The sequence below is a fragment of the Manis pentadactyla genome, chromosome 8, assembly GCF_030020395.1.
Source record: "Manis pentadactyla isolate mManPen7 chromosome 8, mManPen7.hap1, whole genome shotgun sequence".
Taxonomy (NCBI): Eukaryota; Metazoa; Chordata; class Mammalia; order Pholidota; family Manidae; genus Manis; species Manis pentadactyla.
In genome coordinates this window covers 110,808,019-110,827,430 of record NC_080026.1, presented here as the reverse complement: position 1 = coordinate 110,827,430, position 19,412 = coordinate 110,808,019, and the positions used below count along the sequence as shown (strand labels likewise).

General features: G+C 41.0%; 1 protein-coding gene and 1 long non-coding RNA gene across 4 annotated transcripts in view; both read left to right on the top strand.

Moving 5' to 3' along the window:
* Positions 1-739: 739 nt before the first annotated feature.
* On the top strand, positions 740-2,539 carry LOC130684504 (uncharacterized). The gene is made up of 2 exons (XR_008998781.1): positions 740-954; positions 2,107-2,539. It is a non-coding gene; the product is annotated as an uncharacterized LOC130684504 (long non-coding RNA).
* A 6,682-nt stretch (positions 2,540-9,221) lies between these two features.
* The window catches only part of DNMBP (dynamin binding protein), a 96,004-nt gene continuing 85,813 nt past the window's right edge, over positions 9,222-19,412 (top strand). For all 3 annotated transcript variants that reach the window (XM_057506213.1, XM_036899071.2, XM_036899070.2), the window contains exon 1: positions 9,222-9,372. The gene's annotated coding sequence lies outside the window, so the exon portion shown is untranslated. The remainder of the gene's footprint in view (positions 9,373-19,412) is intronic.

Below are 19,412 nucleotides of genomic sequence, written 5' to 3'. Positions count from 1 at the left end.
AAGAAATAAAACAAATTAATAAGCAAATACATGTTTAAAAATTAGTATTTGAGAAGCAGTATTGAGAGAAAATGCCAGGGGATCTGTTTAGATAGGATGGTTAGGGAAGCCCTCTCTGAAGAAGATATTTGGACGAAGATGTAAAGGGTAAGAAAAAGAAAGGCTTACAAAGAACAGGAATAGAAGTTCCAGGCAGAAGGAATAACAAGCCCAAGGACCCTGCTTCAGGGAAGTGCCTGGCTGGTCGTAGCAGCTGCATCTATTGGGTCTAAGGATGCCTGTGTGTATGTGTGCGTGCATGTGCGTGTGTGTGTGTGTGTGTGTGTGTATGTGCGTGTGTATTTAGTATTTAGCTTCCTGATCTATGATCTAACATGCTAGAAGTCTAACTCAGCATTGGACGCAGGGTAGCATCAAAACCACACTGAGGCTAGTCATAAGTGAGGCAAAAAGATTTACTTTCTCCATGGCCACAGAAAATGGCCTTAACCCCACCAGCCATCTCAAAATCAAGGATTAAGAAAGTGGGACAGCAACCCAATGTATTCAAAAAGAGTTCACATTCACAGAATCCTAAGTGCAGGCTAATGTTTACAGAGCTGACCGAATCCTGGCAGATAACCCTCATATGCATTCTCCAAAGGACCTCTAGAGTTTTCCAGTATAGGCACAACCTGGGACAGATCAAGTTGATTGCTTCAAGAACTGGGAAGTGCTCATGTAGCTGTTCTTGTTTACATCCTCCTTCTTAGGAAGCCAGCCTTGACCTGTACGGGAGCTGTCATATTTAGACAGATTGGAGCTGATGTGTTCTGTCACTTCAGGCTGAATTTGTTTATTTTCATGTCACTTGCTTTCTATCATTCAGAACAGAAAGAATGTCAGAGGTCGAATTAACAACGTTGTTCACTTCACATTTACAAGAGGCATGGAAGCTGTGACATTCTTGACAAGGTGAGGTAAACGTTCCTGAACTCATTTTTTAGAGGGGCAGCCCTTTAGCAGATACCTGAAACATCTTTACCTCTAGTCTCCCAAATCTGGGACTTGGACATTAAATCTTACGGAAAGCAGCCAATACAAATGTCTTCCTGCACTCCAACTAAAGGCTTAAGAAAAAGAAATATCACGTAAAACTGTGATCCCAAATGTCAGTTTCCCTCAGCTTTCATAACCTTGAATTAAAACCAACAACCTAACTCAGACTGTTTAAAAACAAACTTTTCTGGTGACTGCTGAGCTAGAGGTAGTCCTTAAGCAATTCCCTCTGAAAATAAGATGAGACGTTAGGTGCTGGAAGAAAGGTTTAACAGTCTGCCTTTATGCAACCCACCGCAGACCAGACTAAACACCTGCCTAGTTGAGGGTTTGGATGGATTGGCTGGATGAGGCTGTTTCCACAGAGCAGGTGCTTTCTGCATTCTGATTGGTCTGAGCAGATGGAGGCTGGGGTTGGGACAAGCTTAGTATCCCGAGCATCTTGTCAAAGAACCTCACTTACCCCTGTGGCCTCTACAACCCTGAGAGGGGAGAAAATGTTTAGAATAGAGGACTCATTAGTTCTCTGACAAGTGGAAAGAAGTCTCTCCAACGGAACAGTGCTGGAAGGCTTATATTTTGAAAATCTTGACTATTAGAGAAATTTGAATACATCACATTCCTCTGCAAAATGTTTTTTAATCCCCAGTTTAATGTAGTTTTTTTCTGCTATATGTAATGTATTTTCATACGGCTTGTTTCATGATAGTTTAGCAATAAAACAGTTGAAAGCAAAAAAAAAAGGAAAAAAAAAGTGGGACAGCATGTCTCGGGAGAAGTCAAAGCTCATGCGTATCATCATCTTCACGTGTGGTACTATCTCTATCTCATAAACACGTTCCTAACGCACCCTGCACCCACTGACGCGCCGTCACGCCCACCTCCCGTCTGGAATATTACTTCATTTCTACTTTAACACTAACTTCATTCTGGCTACTAAACCATGAGTAAATATTCCACCTGGACAAGTGCCTAAGCAAACATCAATTCTCTCCCTCCTCCTAAAAGTTAAATTCCACTATTTATAAAGGCTTTCTTCCTCTCACTTTCTCTTATTTCTCCCCGCAGCCTTTCCCCTCATGGACCTTTCCTTCTCCCACCTTCCTTCTCTTCGATTCCCACAGGCTCCCGGCACCCCTTCACCCTCATCCCACCAAGGCCCTGCCGTGGGAATAGCATCACCTAGAGCCCGGGGACCTGGAGCTGTGGGATAGGTGACATCCACCCAACGAGAAGCTCCTGAGGCGGCGCCGGTTCCTGCTGACACACTCCTTTCTCCTGCACAGCTCTAGGGAAGAGGAGAGTGAAATCGTCACTTGGAGCCATGTGCACCCCCCAGGAAGAGGGAGGAGAGGTCTCACTGACTTCCTTTAAAACAGTCCCATGTGAAGCCTTTGGAATGAAGTGTCCATCCTGGGAATTAGGTCAAAGGAGTCAAGTGACTTTCCTTAAATCCTTTCTAGAATCAGATGAAGTATAAATAAACTAAGACACAAAAGGATCACAATTTTATTTTGTTATATACCCAGATACAGTATTTTACACACACTATAGTTTATAGCAGACTTTAACTTCACAGATTGATTAAAAAAAATTTTTTTTAATGGAGGGTACTACAGACTGCACATGTCCTCCCAAGTCCAGATGTTGAGGCCCTGATGCAATGGTATTTGGAGGTGGGGCCTTTGGGAGGTAATTGGTCACAAATGTGGAGCCCCCCTGATGGGATCAGTGTGTTAAAAGAAAAGGAAGAGCCCAAGCCTCTCTCTCTGCCACATGAGGTCACCGCAAGAAGAAGGCAGCCACCTGCACGCCAGGAAGCAGGTTCCCACCAGAACCTGACCAGGCTGTACCCTGACCTCAGACTTCCCAGCCTCCAGAACCAGGAAAAGTGTTTGTTGTTTAAGGCTTTGGTAGTTTGTTATGGACCACAGATAGACAAAGGATAGATAAAGATCCCACTAACTTTGTAATTTTCTATTAAGGACAATTAGAAAAATACAATTGCTATCTTCTCTCACCAGCAATTAGTAAATGCTTTAATGCCAAACATTAGGAAAGACATAGTCTCAGAATAAAAAAGTCTTATAAACCAAATTATTTTTCTCATTTCACTAGAGAACAGCAAATGTTTCATCTCAGACCGGCATTTGTGAACCAGTTGTTTAAAGATGAGAACTTTAGTGGTTAAAATAACTAAAAACTTATAAGAGGAGCTTTCAGATCCAGCTGGATCCAGGCTCCTCAGTTATGTGGTCTGAAATCTTTCTCCATTTCTTGACTTCGTTGTCTCTGGTGGTGACTATATTCTCACACAGGCTGTTCCCAGGAGGGGACCAGAGGACCACCAGCAGCTTTAAGCTTGTTCTCTACTAGTCTAACCACAGACCATTGATTCTGGGGCCTGTCTCTCAATAGCACAAATCGGGTTATGTTCCTGGCCCTGAAACTACTATAGTGACTCTGCCTGGTCAGTCTGGGGTCATATGCCCAACTCCTGGAAGGCAGGGTGGGGCACGGGGGGCTGATGGTACAGGAGAGTTGGTTCCCAGTTTAAAAAAAAAAATCACAACACTGTTACCAAATAAGGAAGAATTGATGGTTATGGACAAAACAACAAAAGGACATTATAATTTTACTAAATAATTCTAGCACCATTTAAATTTTACTGTGTCTCTTATCTCAAGTGAACTCAGTCAACATTTATTAGGCACACTTATGTGCCAGGCACTTCACTAGGCAATAGGGATACAAAGATAAATTTACTAGGCCCTGCCTTCAATGCACGTACCATCTGCGAGGAGAGTGAAAGGTAGATACTTTTTACAACAGAGTGTGAAGTGATTGAGGCCGTCCCCATCAAAGGCTGAAGAATCATAGTCTGAGGTGTTCAGTTCCCTGCTTTATTTGGCTAATGTAGATCTGACTTAGGGCAGTATGAAGGTGGAGAACTCATTTCTGAGAAACACTATACACTAATTCAGACATAATTATCACATGGAGGTAGAACTTGGGGCAACATGAACTTGACCACAGTTTAACAAGGGACAGCAATGTGGCCCAGCTGCTTGATGCATCTCCAGACTGTTAGAGAAGCACAGAATTGCACAGAAAGAGCAGAGTCCCCACAGGAGCCAGGCTTCCAAGAGAGGATAGTATCCATAAGTTCCATCTTGATGGACACACAAAAGAATTTTTTCCCCAAAGTGTTATCTCAACTAGACATTTACATTTTTAAGGTAGATATTTGTGGTATTTAGTTCCTGGCACATTTTCAGGAAGGACACTGAAGGTCATGACATCACTAAGCCTTGTGGATGCACCAGTATAAAGTATTGCCAAGGGGAGACAAATATGCCAATTTGGAGCAAAATTTTGAAACCAGCTGAGTGGGGAGCCCATGCTGCACAAAGGAAAGACTTTGAAACTGGCAAGATGGTGGTTTGACCTCTCACTTTGTCCTTTACAAGTCCTGTTATCTTGGGCAAATCAGGTATTTCCCAAAATAAAGGCAAAGAATCATGAGTAGTACTCAAAACGTTCTTCAGAACAATTCAGGTGGTGCAGGAGCCAATTTTTGGCTGATGCTCTGACCAGTGAATAAGTCACATAGTGAAAAAGTTATGCTCTTATCAATTTCTCTAGCTCCCGAACACATCAGAGAGAAAGTTCCTATTTCATCTTAACTTTCTAATATGGGCTAATTTCATTTTTTAACAATTGAAGAATAGGCCTCAGGCTCAGAATTAGAATTTATTAACAGTTTTGTTTCCATTATATTTATTTTAAAGATAACATCCTATGAATAGCAAACTATACCAGTTTTTGCATTTACTGGAGTGGTAGAAAATTTCCCTTAAGAAACAAAGTGGGTGAATTTAAATACAAATAATAAACACAAAAATAGAAAGTTGGCATGCCAGTTCATCAAGAATTGTTATGATGGTTTTCTGACAATACAAGGTTATGGCAAACAGTAGCATAGGAATGACAAAAGTGTGGGAGATACGGGAAGTGCTAGGCAAGCTGCTTGGCCTCATGGACCCTCAGTTCCTCCCTGATAAGCAGAGATAACAATAACTACCTTGCTGGGTTGTTGTCCTGATATGTGCCAGGAAAAAACCACCAGTATTACTTGGAAAAGGAAAAGATGAGCTTGGTTATCTTGCTTTATTAATGTAGGCAACCAGGAGAAGAAAATAAAGACAATTTACAAATTATTTTTTAAAAGATAATGATTCTATTAAAATGGGAACCTCAGTTCTGCTTCTTGGGGTAATAAACATTTTTCTGACAATAAAAGAGAAGAAAAGATAATATACAGTAAGCTCTTAGGCCAAGTCTCAATAAGCATTTACTACAAAATTGCCTTCAGTTTTCAGCTTCTGTTTCTTTCCTGCCACTTTCTCCTTCCAGATCCCCAATACCTTCTCTCTTTCTTATCATGGAAATAGGATAAGGTAGGATAGTATCTCTTGGTTATATCTTGGTGGACACACAAAAGAATTAGTTTTTTTTTTAAAGTGTTATCTCAACTGGACATTTGCATCTTAAGGTAGATTTGTTTGATTGCCTGTTTTATTTGTACTTCTAATTATGGAGGAATTCTTGGTTCCTCATTAAACCAATTTCACACTCCTGCAAACAGATAGGAGGAAAAGGAGCCCCTAGGGAACACTGTATCAATATATAAGAACAGCCCTGAAAATAGACATGGTACAAGCTTTATTATTATTGTTTCTTTTAGATCTCAGGAGCTTCCTTATAGGGGGGTCCTTCTGCTTCTAGCAAGAACAAAACAAGAATTGGCTTTACTCTTGCCATCTGGAGTCTATTCCTAAATGAAACCAAATGGCTTCTGTTGTCTTCTAGAAGTTGGCTCTGCCCTAGTGCAAATCCACTAGACAGATGCCCTCCCTCTAACATTGTCCTGGACACCTCCCTTCCCCAAGAGAGCACGAGACTTTCCTACCCTTCTTTCCTCCATCCAACCCGAGTCCCCTCCTTTCTGTCTTGGTGCATTTTGGCACTATTTTGATGAATTAATAGTATTTCCAAGTGATGTCTCTTCCTTCTCTGACATCTTAGAATGCAAATATGCCTTCTATATTCTACTAAGTTGTTGGACCACGTCTTTAATAATAGAAATAAGTATATTTTATTTTATCTGCATTCCTCCTTTGCTGGAGCTGGACCCCTGACTATTCCAGGATTAACAGCTAGACGACTTGCACCATGAGTAAGGCCAATTTAGTTTAGATTCAGCAGTGTGTTATTCTCATTAGTTTTCCATTGCTAACAACAGCTTGTGGCTGTGATGTGATACATCCTAGAGAGAAGCTGGGGGGAACTGGCTTTGATTTGGGGCCAACCTCTGCCAAATGGGAGGGATGCAGTCCATCATAACAGGGATGGGCACTTTAAATGCAGTACGTCCCAACAGGTGGATTTATGTTCAGATATGAGAGCAAAGGATGACACACCTAAATAGTTTTGACTAACAAAAATGCATCGGAATTTACCTGCTTTGTTTTGGTTTATTGAGGATTATCCAGGAAAAAAAAATAAACTTTTTTGTTTTAATATTACACATATTATCACTGTTGTTAACAAAGAAATTCCACACACATTTATCTCCTGTGTTCTTTTTCATTTCAGTCCCTTCAGTTGATCATACTTTATAATATATCAATACATTGACTTAAAATGAAATTCAAACTCTTCCATGGCTCACTGGACCCAGGATGATCTTCACCCCTGTTTGTTTTCCAATTTCATTTCCTAATACTTGCTCACACTGGCTTCTTTCCTGTTTCTGAAACTAACAAAAGTTTTTTTCCACTTCAGGACTTCATACCTTCAGTTTCTCCTACCTGAAAGGCACTTTCTCATCTCTTTATAGGGCTGGTTCTTTCCCATCATTTAGGTCTCAGGTCAATGTTACCTCTCCAGAGACTTCCCTGCCACCACTGTATTCAAAGATTCCCACCCCTTACTTTGGCCCTTATCACACCAGATAGATCCTCATCTACACCACAGAACACAAAAAACGTTTTGAGTCATTATTTTCTCAGTTCTCTCAAGAACAATCTGTAACTTGTACCATTCTTGTTGCACAAGAGAGAGGTTCATTCATTGCCTACAATGCATGCCTAGGGTCTTAGGGTGTAATTCTTTACGATCTGATCTAGCATATCATCTGATTTATTTCCTTCACAGCACTCACCACACCCTGTAATTGTTCTGTTAATCATTTGTTTATTAACTTATTATCTGTCACCTTGCTCTCCAATGTGAGCTCTTTGACGGCCAGGGCTGTCTCTGTCTGTCTTGGTGTGGCTGAATCCCTATCTAGCACAAGGCCTGTTATGCTGTGAATGTATGGTAAATCTTTGTTGATGAGTAGAAGAATATTATTTTGCCTTTGATGATTTAGAAACTTTGCAATGTCCTAGGGCCGTGGTTCCTAAACCTCAGTGTATCAGCAAAGAGCCTCCCCCAAAGGTTCAGATTCAGTAATCAGGTCACTCTGAAATTGACTCTTTTAGGTGAAAGTGCAGATTGAGTTGAGCTGGGTGGCTGTTAAGATATCCAAAGTTGTTTTCTTTTTAAAATGAAATGCTTGATCTTTATTTCATCTTGATTTCACAGGGCATACTTGACTCTTTGTCCAGAAAACATTAGAGAAGTACATCTGCACGACATAAAATTATGATTAACTGAATATAACAGTATCTTCAAAAATAAAGGCAATAGATTTGCAATGATAATTACTCTTGAAGAAAAGTCACCGTTTTATAGGCTAATGAAGCATTTGACAACAATTTTGTCAAAACCCAGAACATTGATATTTTACTAGGAAGTTTTCTGCCTACGGTGTTCACATGCATTAAAAAGCCAAAAAAGGAAAACACCGTGGTGGCTCCTCAAAAAATGAAACACAGAATTATCATGTGATCTAGCAATTCTATTTCTGGGTATAAACTTCAAAGAATTAAAAATAGGGATTCAATCAGGTATTTGTACATCTATGTTCATAGCAGCATGATTCACCATAGCTAAAAAGGAGAAGCAAATTTTGGATGGACAAGTCCATTGATGGATGAGTGGATAAACAGAATGTGGTATACACATACCATGGAATACTCTTCTTCTTTAAAAAGGAAAGACATTCTGACACATGCTACAACATGGAAGAACCTTGAACACATGAAAGTAAGTGAAATAAGCCAGTCACAAAAGGATGGCTGCTCTCTGATTCCACTTAACATGAGGTGTCTGGAGGCGCCAAATTCATAGACAGTAGAACGGTGGTCACCAGGGGCTGGGGAGAGATGAACGAGGGTTAGTGTTTAAAAATAGGGAAGATGGAAAAAGTTCAGGAGATGCATGGTAGTGATGGTTACACAGTGTGAATGTACTTAATGCCATGGAACTGTACACTTAAACATGGTTACAATGATAAATTTTATGTTACATTTACCACGATTTTTTTAAAAGAAAAGAAAAGAAGAAACGAAAACCCAATGAAATTTTTTTGAAATTGAGATTTATGTCTGTTGTGCAGAGAGGCGTTGCAGTCCTCAGAATCTCTTAGGTGGGTCCCAGAAACTTAAAGCACTGAATTCAGGCAACATCCCCAAAAGCAGTGTGACGGTGCAGCCTCGACTGCCCAGAGGGGTCCTGCCAGCACTCACGGGCAAGTTAGGGGCGCTCTCTCAGCTCTGCCCAATTCTTGCTCTGCCATTCTTCGCTTTTAAATTCTCCAAGATGTCCTGAGACTTTCCCCAGGAAGAAAATGGGACAGACAGGACGAAAGCCAAGGACGTCCTGCCTCCGGGTGGCGAGGGGACAGCACCACAACCAGAGCTAGCCTTATCTAAAGGGGATTTTCTTTTTTTCTAGGTTGGGGGACGGGGTGCGGGGTGAGGAACTTGCTGGAGCCAGAGTGGCACGCAGGACTGCACGCCTCGCGGGCCGCGAACGCCAGGGCTGCACTAGCGGGCGCGGACTCGGCGCAGCCCCCGAGCCTCAGTTTCCCGGGCAGGGCTCCTTGGAGCGCCGCCCCCTCTGGAGCCGCAGGGCCGGCGGGCCGACAGGGGGCGCGAGCCACGGCGGGCGCCGGGAGGGGGGCGCGAGGGGCCCGAGCCTGGCGCCCCCGGCCGCGCGGACCGCTGGCGGAAGCCCGGGCGGGAGGCGGGGGGCGGGGCGGCCGCGCTGAGTCACTCCGGATTGACCCGCCCGCCGCTTCCAGGGGCGGAGGTGACAGCGGGCCCGGGACGGGCGGCCGCAGCTGCCCGCCGCGCCGAGGGACCGCCGGGCGGCGGAGAGCAGGTCAGAGGCCGGCCGGGCTTGGGCGGGGAGCCCCGATCGGGGTCCGGGGGCGGCGGGCGGAGGGGACCCGCGCCCGAGAGACGCGCCGCGCGGCAGGGCCTGCGCCACCTCTGCCCCGGGGGACGTGGGGCGCCGGCCTTCCTCGGAGCCCTCGGGTCCACGGCCAGGGCGGGCCCCGTGGGGGTCCCCGGGGGTTGTAGAGGCCGGCTGGCCAGCAGTCAGGCGGATGCGGACGTGGGCTTTTAAATGGGGTCAACCCAGAGCTCTTTTCACAGCGCCGCCCTGCCACTCGGGCAGTGAGGCGAGGCGGAATCCGAGCGCTGGAAAAGAATTCAGCATTAGCCCAGCCTCCTTATTTCACATGAAGAAATTCTTCTGGCTTGCTCAAAGTCACATCCAGACCGATAGGAGTCCGTGATTCTGTGTCAGGGAGGCAGGGAGGGATGATTTCCGAAGGAAGAGTAAGACCTGTTTGGCTAGAGGTGCAAGTTTGGTTATGATGGAGATTTACAGTTACCCACGGACACCTGCATTCCTGCCGCGGGTACTGTTGTCTACCAGGCATCAATTTCTCAAAATACTTAACCTTGAAAAGGGTGACAGTGCTGTCAGTTGAATAAAGGAATGTTGGGGTCACGAGCGGGCCAGATCTGCTGCAAATTAGGCGCTGTGCAGAAGAATACTTGGGATATAGGGTTAAATTTTAAATGCAACCCCCCCCCCAATCTAATTATTCTTTACTGTTTCATTTGCACAATAATGAAGAGTGCTCACAATGTTATTCTGTTATATTGGTAATTTGCCTTTAGGTCTGTTTTACAGTAATAGGAGCAGCTTGTGTCAAAACGCTTTCTTTTCACAATTAGTGATGCTGTTGTATGTGACAAGCCAGTTTGAGGGTTTAGGGTTTAGTATTTAGGATATGAACATAGTTTAGCTTGTATTGTTTGCATAGCTGCATTTCAGGGGAAGAGTAGGACTGATTAATCCGGAGTTGTATTTTGCGACTGAAGTACCTGACAGCATATAGGTGTGGTTTCTCAGAATGAGTGCTGCATTTATTACACTGAATAGATACCAGGTGATGAACAAGTTAGTTACCCCTCAGCATCCGTCTTTGTCTAAATTACTGAATTACAGGATCTCTAAGGCCCCCTTCCATCTCTCAAGTTCCCTGGTTTTACATGTTAATTTGAAACGTAGGTCACTCATTGTAACAACCAAAAGTTGCAATAAACATGTTTTTAAAAAACTCTGCATGAATGCACAGCAAATCTTCAAATTCATTATTATCCTCAACCCTCCCAGGTGTTTTATCAGTGTTGGCCTAACGTAGGTGAAAGTGATTTTTCAAATTAGAAATACTTGAGTGTTACATTCACTTAAATTCAGAGACTGGAATGGAGTGCTTTGTATGGTGGAGAAGAGCTAAAATCTAAGATGGGAACAGGGTCTGTGTAGGGCACAGACAACTTTTGTGATAAGCTGAGAACATTCTGCCTCAGAAAATGTGATGTCTTTTATACAGTGCTCAGATTGTGTGTATTTTCAGTCGAGATATTGGCAATCTCTCCAAATATGTACGAGTTACTTTGTCTGGCAGCCCCAAAGCAGAACGTTTTGCGCCTCTTGTCGCTTCTGCTCATTTCTTCTGCAGGGACCCCTGCACCTGCAGAGACCCTTTCACCCACATTGCAGTTCAGAGCCTCCTTCAAGCACTGATTGAACTACTCTACTCTTTCTCCTCGTAAAAAAATATGATAAATCATAATTCTTGAGTCACCTTTTAAGATCTCCTAAGAGCTAAGGGTGGGCCTTCATTTTAGATCATAGTGGAAGACTCCATGAGGCTCTGGTTCTGAAAAAGGGTTATGTGGCCTGTGCTTAAGTTTTTATCTTCCCTGTACTTGGAACCTGCAACCTAGGAAGCCTCCAGAACCTGTGAACTCATTGATCTCTGCCTCAGAAAGAAACCCTTTCTGCAGGATACATGATGCATCTTCAAATGTATTCTTACTCTCAACCCTCCCAGTCACTTTATCAGTGTTGGGCTAAAATGAGCAAAAAATGATTCTTCAAATTACAAATACTTTTTAAATTTGGAGAATTTGTTTTAAATGATAAAAACAACTAATACGAAGGTAAATGGAGGGTTGCATACCTATTGCCAGGTATAAGGCTTGAATTCTTTTCTGGGTTTATTATTTTGCTTCTGAAGTCAGTTAATATGTTGCCTACAACATAGCCTTATTACAAGATTATCTGCACTGAAATTCTCAAATGTGCTTGGTCTCCACCTAAAGCATCCTTAAAATTCATTCAGAATATTTATGAAAAATTCCATATAATGATTCAATTAATATCTAAAAGTTTTTATGCTCAGTTTAGAAAACATCTGAATAAACACATGTTCAGGATTGGATGATTTAGTCTTCTTGGTCAGGAGTTAATTATGAGATATCAGTCTCTCGCCTGGAAAGGCAAAAAAGTCTAAAAAGTAGCAGGCATATAATCAGATTGCAAAACAGCTCTATAATGAAAGAGCCATTAAACGAACCAAGGTGTTACCGTTTGGTTGGGTTCTTTATCCTCATTGTTATAAAAGTCAGCCATGGGATGTAAATTAGACATAAAGTAGCTGAAGTGTATTATTTCATTTTTAGATTTTCTAAGTTGAAGGATATGACCACCAAGAACTGAGGCAGCCTAAGCAGAGCAAGTGAGGTGTTGCGCTAGGGGTTTGAAGTCTGATGTCATGGGTTCTGGCCCTGACTTGTTTATTCATTCACCAAATATTCATTGAGCACCTGTATGTGCCAGGCACTGTTCTAGGGGATGGGGCTGCAGTTGTGAATAAAATAGACAAAGCCCTGCCCTTTTGCAATAGACATTCTAGTGGGGTGGAGGCAGACAGTATATATATATGTGAATGGAAAGACCATCACATGATCACAGTGCTGCAGAGAACTTTTCAGAGATGTAAGTGGGAAAGGATACTGTGTATGTGTGTGTGTGTGTGTGTGTGTGTGTGTGTGTGTGTTGGGGGAGGATTACTTTATACAGAATGGTCAGAGAGGCCTTGACTAAGCTTACTTTTGACCTAAGACTTGGAGGAATCGAGGAAGTGAGCAGAGAATAGAGGGATGAGCAAGTTTCAAGCCGTGGTGCAGGAGTATGTTTGGCATATATGACGGATGGCGAAGTCATGGAGGCCAGGCAGTGCCCAGGTGGGCGAGGGGAAAGCGGCAGGAGATGAGAGGTGGTGGGAGTGGGAAAGGGCACATCCGTGTAGGCCATTGTAAGGATTTTGGCCTTTACTCTGAGTGAGGGGGAAGAAGCCATTAGAGGGTTTGAACAGAGGAGCTCATGATGGCTTAGGTTTTAACCATTCTGGCTGCTGAGCAAGAATGGAGGGGGACAAGGGCAGAGTCAGAGACCTTCCCTTTCATACTAGCTGTATAGACCCTAAAACATAATCCTTCCAGGGCCTTTGTTTCCTCATCTGTAGAATAACCAAGTGCCTTCTAGCTCTAGAATTTTAAGATTCTAAGTAGTGTGGAATATTTCTATGACCAGAGGATTGCATAAAGGCTCTGAACAGTAAATAGCTTCAGATGACCTGAGAACTTGAGGCCGACCTGCATTTAGCTGAATCACTCCAAATCAAGAGGTAATCAGGTCCTTTCAAGAGTCAGGTTGCAGGTCATGAGAACAAAAACACTGTTTCATGAATATTCTCTGCTGATCCCTTTAGTTCTCTGCTGATCCCTGAATTTTCCCTTCCTGTTTGAAAAGGATAAAAAGCTGTTACTCATCAACAGGGCTGGCAACCAGAACAGCTTTTGTTGTTAGGAAAGTTGGAAACTTTGGGGAAGGAAACAATTCTCATTTTATATTTATCATAGATCATTTGAATTCTTTTCTAACATGAAAAGAGTCTAAAAAGGCTTTTTGTTTTTAATTCCCTTACCCCCTTCCCACTTACTCTGTGCCTCATAGGTATTCATTCTAATGCATTTAATGTTTCTTTTTGTCTACATAGGATCTTGCAAAGTGGGTATGTTTGCTTTATATGTGTTTTAATTTATAATGCTCTATTTCTTTCTTTTTTTATAATGCTCTATTTCATTTTGCTTTTTTCTGTAAGTATTGTTTTGAAGATCCATCCATGTTTCTATGTGTACATCTAATTCTTTGTTTTTGAATGCTGCTTTAAACTCCCATGCTCTGTGCTGGAACCACAGTTTTACCTCTCTGCTTTGTGATAGGTACTCAGGTTGTCCCTACTCCCATTAACACTGTAAATACTGCTGCCTCAAGCATCTTCATATCTGCCCACTTTAGGAAGCTGTATAACATGTGTGGGGTATGTACTCAGAAGGGAGTTGCTGGGTTATAGACTTGCATGTAATGAATTTGATTGAATAGTGCCAGATTCTTCTCCACAATGGCTGTACCAGTCTCTCACCCAACAGAAGTGTTTTGAGGGTTCCTGTATCCTCATATCCCACCAACACTCAGCTTTATCCAGCTCTCCACCTTTTCTAATCTCATAGGTGCAAAGTGACATCTTGTCATTTTAATTTGTATTTCTCTGGTTGCTAGTAATTTTGAGCATCTCTTGTACATATAGCTTCTGTAAATTGCTTATTCATATCCTTACCTGTTTTCTGTTGGAGATGCTGTGTTTCTGTTGCCATTGGCTTGTGGAAGTTAATTTTATAGTACAGATATTTACTCATTGTTACATTTAGACTTTGCAGATATCTTCTCATTTGGTCTTCTGTTAATTTTGTCTTTGTTGTTTTTGAATAACAAAATTGTTAATTTTGAGATAATCAAATAAATCAGTTTTCTGACTTATGTTATTTGCTTGTGGAGTTTTGTTTAAGAACTCTGAATCCATAGATGACAGCTATTTCTTAAATTCATCTAGAGCCCACATTGCACATGGTGTTAGATAAGGACCCAGCACTATTATTCTCCATTTAATGAGCCAAATTCTCTAACATTATCTAAAAAAAAAAAACAGTCCATTCTTTCCTCCATTGAAAGCACCCTCTTTCTCATACATGGTTTCCATGGATATACTGGTCTATCTCTAAGCTTCGCTTTCTATTCTATTCACCTGTCAGTTCTTGCTCCACTTAAAAAAAAAATTAAAGTATCATTGATATACAATCTTTTTTTTTATTAAGGTATGATTGATATACACTTTTATGAAGGTTTCACATGAAAAAACAATGTGGTTACTACATTCACCCATATCAAGACCCCACCCACACCCCAATGCAGTCACTGTCCATCAGTGCAGCAAGATGCCAGAGATCCACTATGTGCATTCTCTGTGCTACACTGTTCTTCCCGTGACCCCCCACACCATGTGTACTAAACATAATACCCCTCAATCCCCTTCTCCCTCCCTCCCCACCTGCCCTCCCACACCCCTCTCCTTTGGTAACCTCTAGTCCCTTCTTGGAGTCTCTGAGTCTGCTGCTGTTTTGTTCCTTCAGTTTTGCTTCATTGTTATACTCCAGGAATGAGGGAAATCATTTGGCATTTGTCTTTCTCCACCTGGCTTATTTCACTGAGCATAATGTCCTCCAGCTCCATCCATGTTGTTGCAAATGATAGGATTTCTTTCTTTCTTATGGCCAAATTAGTATTCCATTGTGTGATATACAATCTTATGATGGTTTCACATACACAACACAGTGGTTCAGCATTCACCTGTATTATCAAGTCCTCACCCCCTCCATTTGTGGTCACTGTCTGTCAATGTAGTAAGATGTTATAGAGTCATTAATTGTATTCTCTGTGCTGTGCTACCGTCTTGTGACCTACCTATATTGTAGTAGTGAATTGTAATGCCTCTTAATCCTCTTCTCCCTCCCTACCCCCTCTCCCCAACCCCTCCCGCATGGTAACCACTAGTCCTTTCTCCCTGTCTGTGAGCCTACTGCAGTTCCTTCAGTTTTGCTTTGTTTTTATACTCCACAAATGAATGAAATCATTTGGTATTTGTCTTTCTCTGCCTGGCTTATTTCACTGAGCATAATACCCTTTAGATCCATCCCTGTTGTTGGAAATGGAAGGATTTCTTTTCTTTTTATGGCTGAATAATATTCCATTGTGCATATGTACCACATCTTCTCTATCCTTTCATCTATTGGTGGACACTGAGGTTGCTTCCATATCGTGGCTGTTGTAAATAGTCTTGTTCCACTTTTTATTGTTGCTTTTATTACAGTGATTTTGTAAATCTGTCCTCAAGATTGACACAGCAAGTACCCTATCTCTTCATTTTTAAGTTTACTTAACTATTCCTGAACTATTATTTTTCCATATAAAATTTGGAATATCTTTATCAAGTTCCTCAAATATTGTATTTTTAGAGGAATTTTCATTGGGATTACATTGAATTTATAAATTATTTGGGAGAGGATTCCCATCTTTTTGATGTCAATTCATGTCCTCCAGGAACTGTAATGTGTCTCTCCATTTATTCAGCTTTATTTTTTTTTAAGAATTTTTGTTTTATTTGGAAATAATTTAAAACTAATGGGAGAGGTCTAAGATGCATACATAGAGCTCCTGCATGTCCCTCATCTAGATCCACCAAGAGTTAGCCCTTTGCCCTATTTGCTTTATTACCACCTGTCTGCATTTCTATGCATATCTTTTTCTGCAGGCATCATGCACCTTTATCCCTAAATACCTCATCAGCTCATTTGCAAGTACTTCATTAGAACTTTAAAGTTTTCTCCATAAAGCTGTAAAGGGTATTTATGCTTGGTTAAATGAATTTCTAAATATTTCATCGATTTGTTGCTGTTGTGAATTGCGTCTCTTTTAATGATTATAATCTTCTAGTCAACTGTTGGTAGAAATGTTACTGATTATCGCAGGCTGGTCTGGATCTGGCAGCCTTGCTTCACTGTCTTATTCATAGAGTTGATTTCTGGGTTTTTCCCCCTGTAGTTCATCATATCGTTTGAAAATAGTGATGGTTTTGTTGCTTCTTTCCCATCCTTATACTTCTTTTCCCTTTGCCTTTCCTTGTAGCTCTGGCCAGAACTTACAGGACTGTGTCAAAACAGTTGCTGTGCTAGTGGGCATCTTTGTCTTGTTCTCAATCTTAAAGAGAATGAGTCTAAAGTTTCCCTATTTTGTATAATATTTTAGATTTTAGATATACCTTTGTCAAGTTAAAAATGTTCCAAGTTTACTGAGCATTTTCCTCATAAATGGATATTAAACCTTATCAAATACTCTGTCAGGATTCTGTCTCCAAAGAAATAAGATCAGGAGGCTGCATACCAAAATCCTAAATCTATGCTAAGGTTAAGTTTCAAGCAAAAGAAGATGAATGAGTCCACAATATTTCTGAAACCTACATATTCAAATTTATGGTGAACACCTCACGATTCCAATGTAAGCTTATTTCACCATTAGATCAGCTTTTTCCTTCTGTTAAAAGTTAGAATTTAAATAGCTGGTGTGAAGAATGAGAGAAAGAGCCATATTCAGCATCATAACTATAGTAATCAGTATGATTTAAATTTTCTTACCCTGTGGATCAGTCTCTACCCTGGTTATAAATCTTACCTAAGTATATTTCACAAAATACTGAGATAGCTCAGCAGGCAGATTTTCAGCAGCTGAAACTTCTAGAATGTTGGGCAGTTGATTCTCACAGCCATTGCTTTTGGTATGTGGTTGGGCTTTTTTTTTTTAAACAAGCTGTTTTTTCCTATTTATGAAAGTTATATTTCTCCATTGTGGAAACTTAGCAAAATATAGAAAAGCAAATCTTTAATCCTGCCTTTTAGCAACAACCTCTGTTAAAAATGTTGGTTATTTCGCTTTGATTTTTTTTTTTGTTTTTGAGAAGACAGGGAGAGGTCATGTTTGGGCTTAAATTAAAATTGGGCTACATGATTTTTTGTTTGTTTTTTAATTTATTTTTTATATTTTGCAATCATTAATGTACAATTACATGAACAACATTATGGTTACTAGACTCCCCCTATTATCAAGTCCCCACCACATACCCCATTACAGTCACTGTCCATCAATATAGTAAAATGCTATAGAATCACTACTTGTCTTCTCTGGTTATACTGCCTTCCTCGTGTCCCCCCTGCCTACACTATATGTGCTAATCATAAAGACCCTTTTTCCCTCTTATCCCTCCCTTCCCACCCATCTTCCCCAATCTTTCCCTTTGGTAAGTGTTAGTCCATTCTTGGGTTCTGTGAGTCTGCTGCTGTTTTGTTCCTTCAGTTTTCCTTTGTTCTTATACTCCACATATGAGTGAAATCATTTGGTACTTGTCTTTCTCCGCCTGGCTTATTTCACTGAGCATAATACCCTCTAGCTTCATCCATGTTGTTGCAAATGGTAGGATTTGTTTTCTTCTTATGGCTGAATAATATTCCATTGTGTATATGTACCACATCTTCTTTATCCATTCATCTATTGATGGACACTTAGGTTGTTTCTATTTCTTGGCTATTATAAATAGTGCTGCTATAAACATAGGGGTGCATATTTCTTTTTCAAACTGGGCTGCTGCATTCTTAGGGTAAATTCCTAGGAATGGAATTCCTGGGTCAAATGGTATTTTTATTTTTAGTTTTTTGAGGAACCTCCATACTGCTTTCTACAATGGTTGAACTATTTCACATTCCCACCAGCAGTGTAGGATGGTTCCCCTTTCTCCACATCCTGGCTAACATTTGTTGTTTGTTTTTTGGATGGTGGCCATCCTAACTGGCCTGAGGTGATGTCTCATTGTGGTTTTAATTTGCATTTCTCTGATGATTAGGGATGTGGAGCATCTTTTCATGTGCCTGTTGGCCATCTGAATTTCTTCTTTGGAGAACTGTCTGTTCAGATCCTCTGCCCATTTTTAAATTGGATTATTTGCTTTTTGTTTGTTGAGGTGTGTGAGCTCTTTATATGATTTGGATGTCAACCCCTTATCAGATATGTCATTTATGAATATATTCTCCCATACTGTAGGGTGTCTTTTTGTTCTACTGATGGTGTCCTTTGCTGTACAGAAGCTTTTTAGTTTGGTATAGTCCCACTTGTTCATTTTTGCTTTTGTTTCCCTTGCCCGGGGAGATGTGTTCATGAAGAAGTTACTCGTGTTTATGTCCAAGAGATTTTTGCCTATGTTTTTTTCTAAGAGTTTTATGGTTTCATGACTTACATTCAGGTCTTTGATCCATTTTCAGTTTACTTTTGTGTATGGGGTTAGACAATAATCCAGTTTCATTCTCTTGTATGTAGCTGTCCAGTTTTGCCAACACCAGCTGTTGAAGAGGCTGTCATTTCCCCATTGTATATCCATGGCTCCTTTATCGTATATTAATTGACCAAATATGCTTGAGTTTATATCTGGGCTCTCTATTCTGTTCCATTGGTCTATGGGTCTGTTCTTGTGCCAGTACCAAATTGTCTTGATTACTGTGGCTTTGTAGTAGAGTTTGAAGTCAGGGAGTGTAATTCTCCCTGCTTTATTCTTCCTTCTCAGGATTGCTTTGGCAGTTTGGGATCTTTTGTGGTTCCATATGAATTTAGAACTATTTGCTCTAGTTCATTGAATAATGCTATTGGTATTTTGATAGGGATTGCATTGAATCTGTAGATTGCTTTAGGCAGGATGGCCATTTTGACAATATTAATTCTTCCTATCCATGAGCATGGGATGTGTTTCCATTTATTGGTTTCTTCTTTAATTTCTCTCATGAGTGAGTGTCTTGTAGTTTTCAGGGTATAGGTCTTTCACTTCCTTGGTTAGGTTTATTCCTAGGTATTTTATTCTTTTTGACGCTGTTGTGAATGGAATTGTTTTCCTGATTTCTCTTCCTGCTAGTTTATCATTAGTGTATAGGAATACAACAGATTTCTGTGTATTAATTTTGTATCCCACAACTTTGCTGAATTCAGATATTAGATCTAGTAGTTTTGGAGTGGATTCTTTAGGGTTTTTTATGTACAATATCATGTCATCTGCAAACAGGGACAGT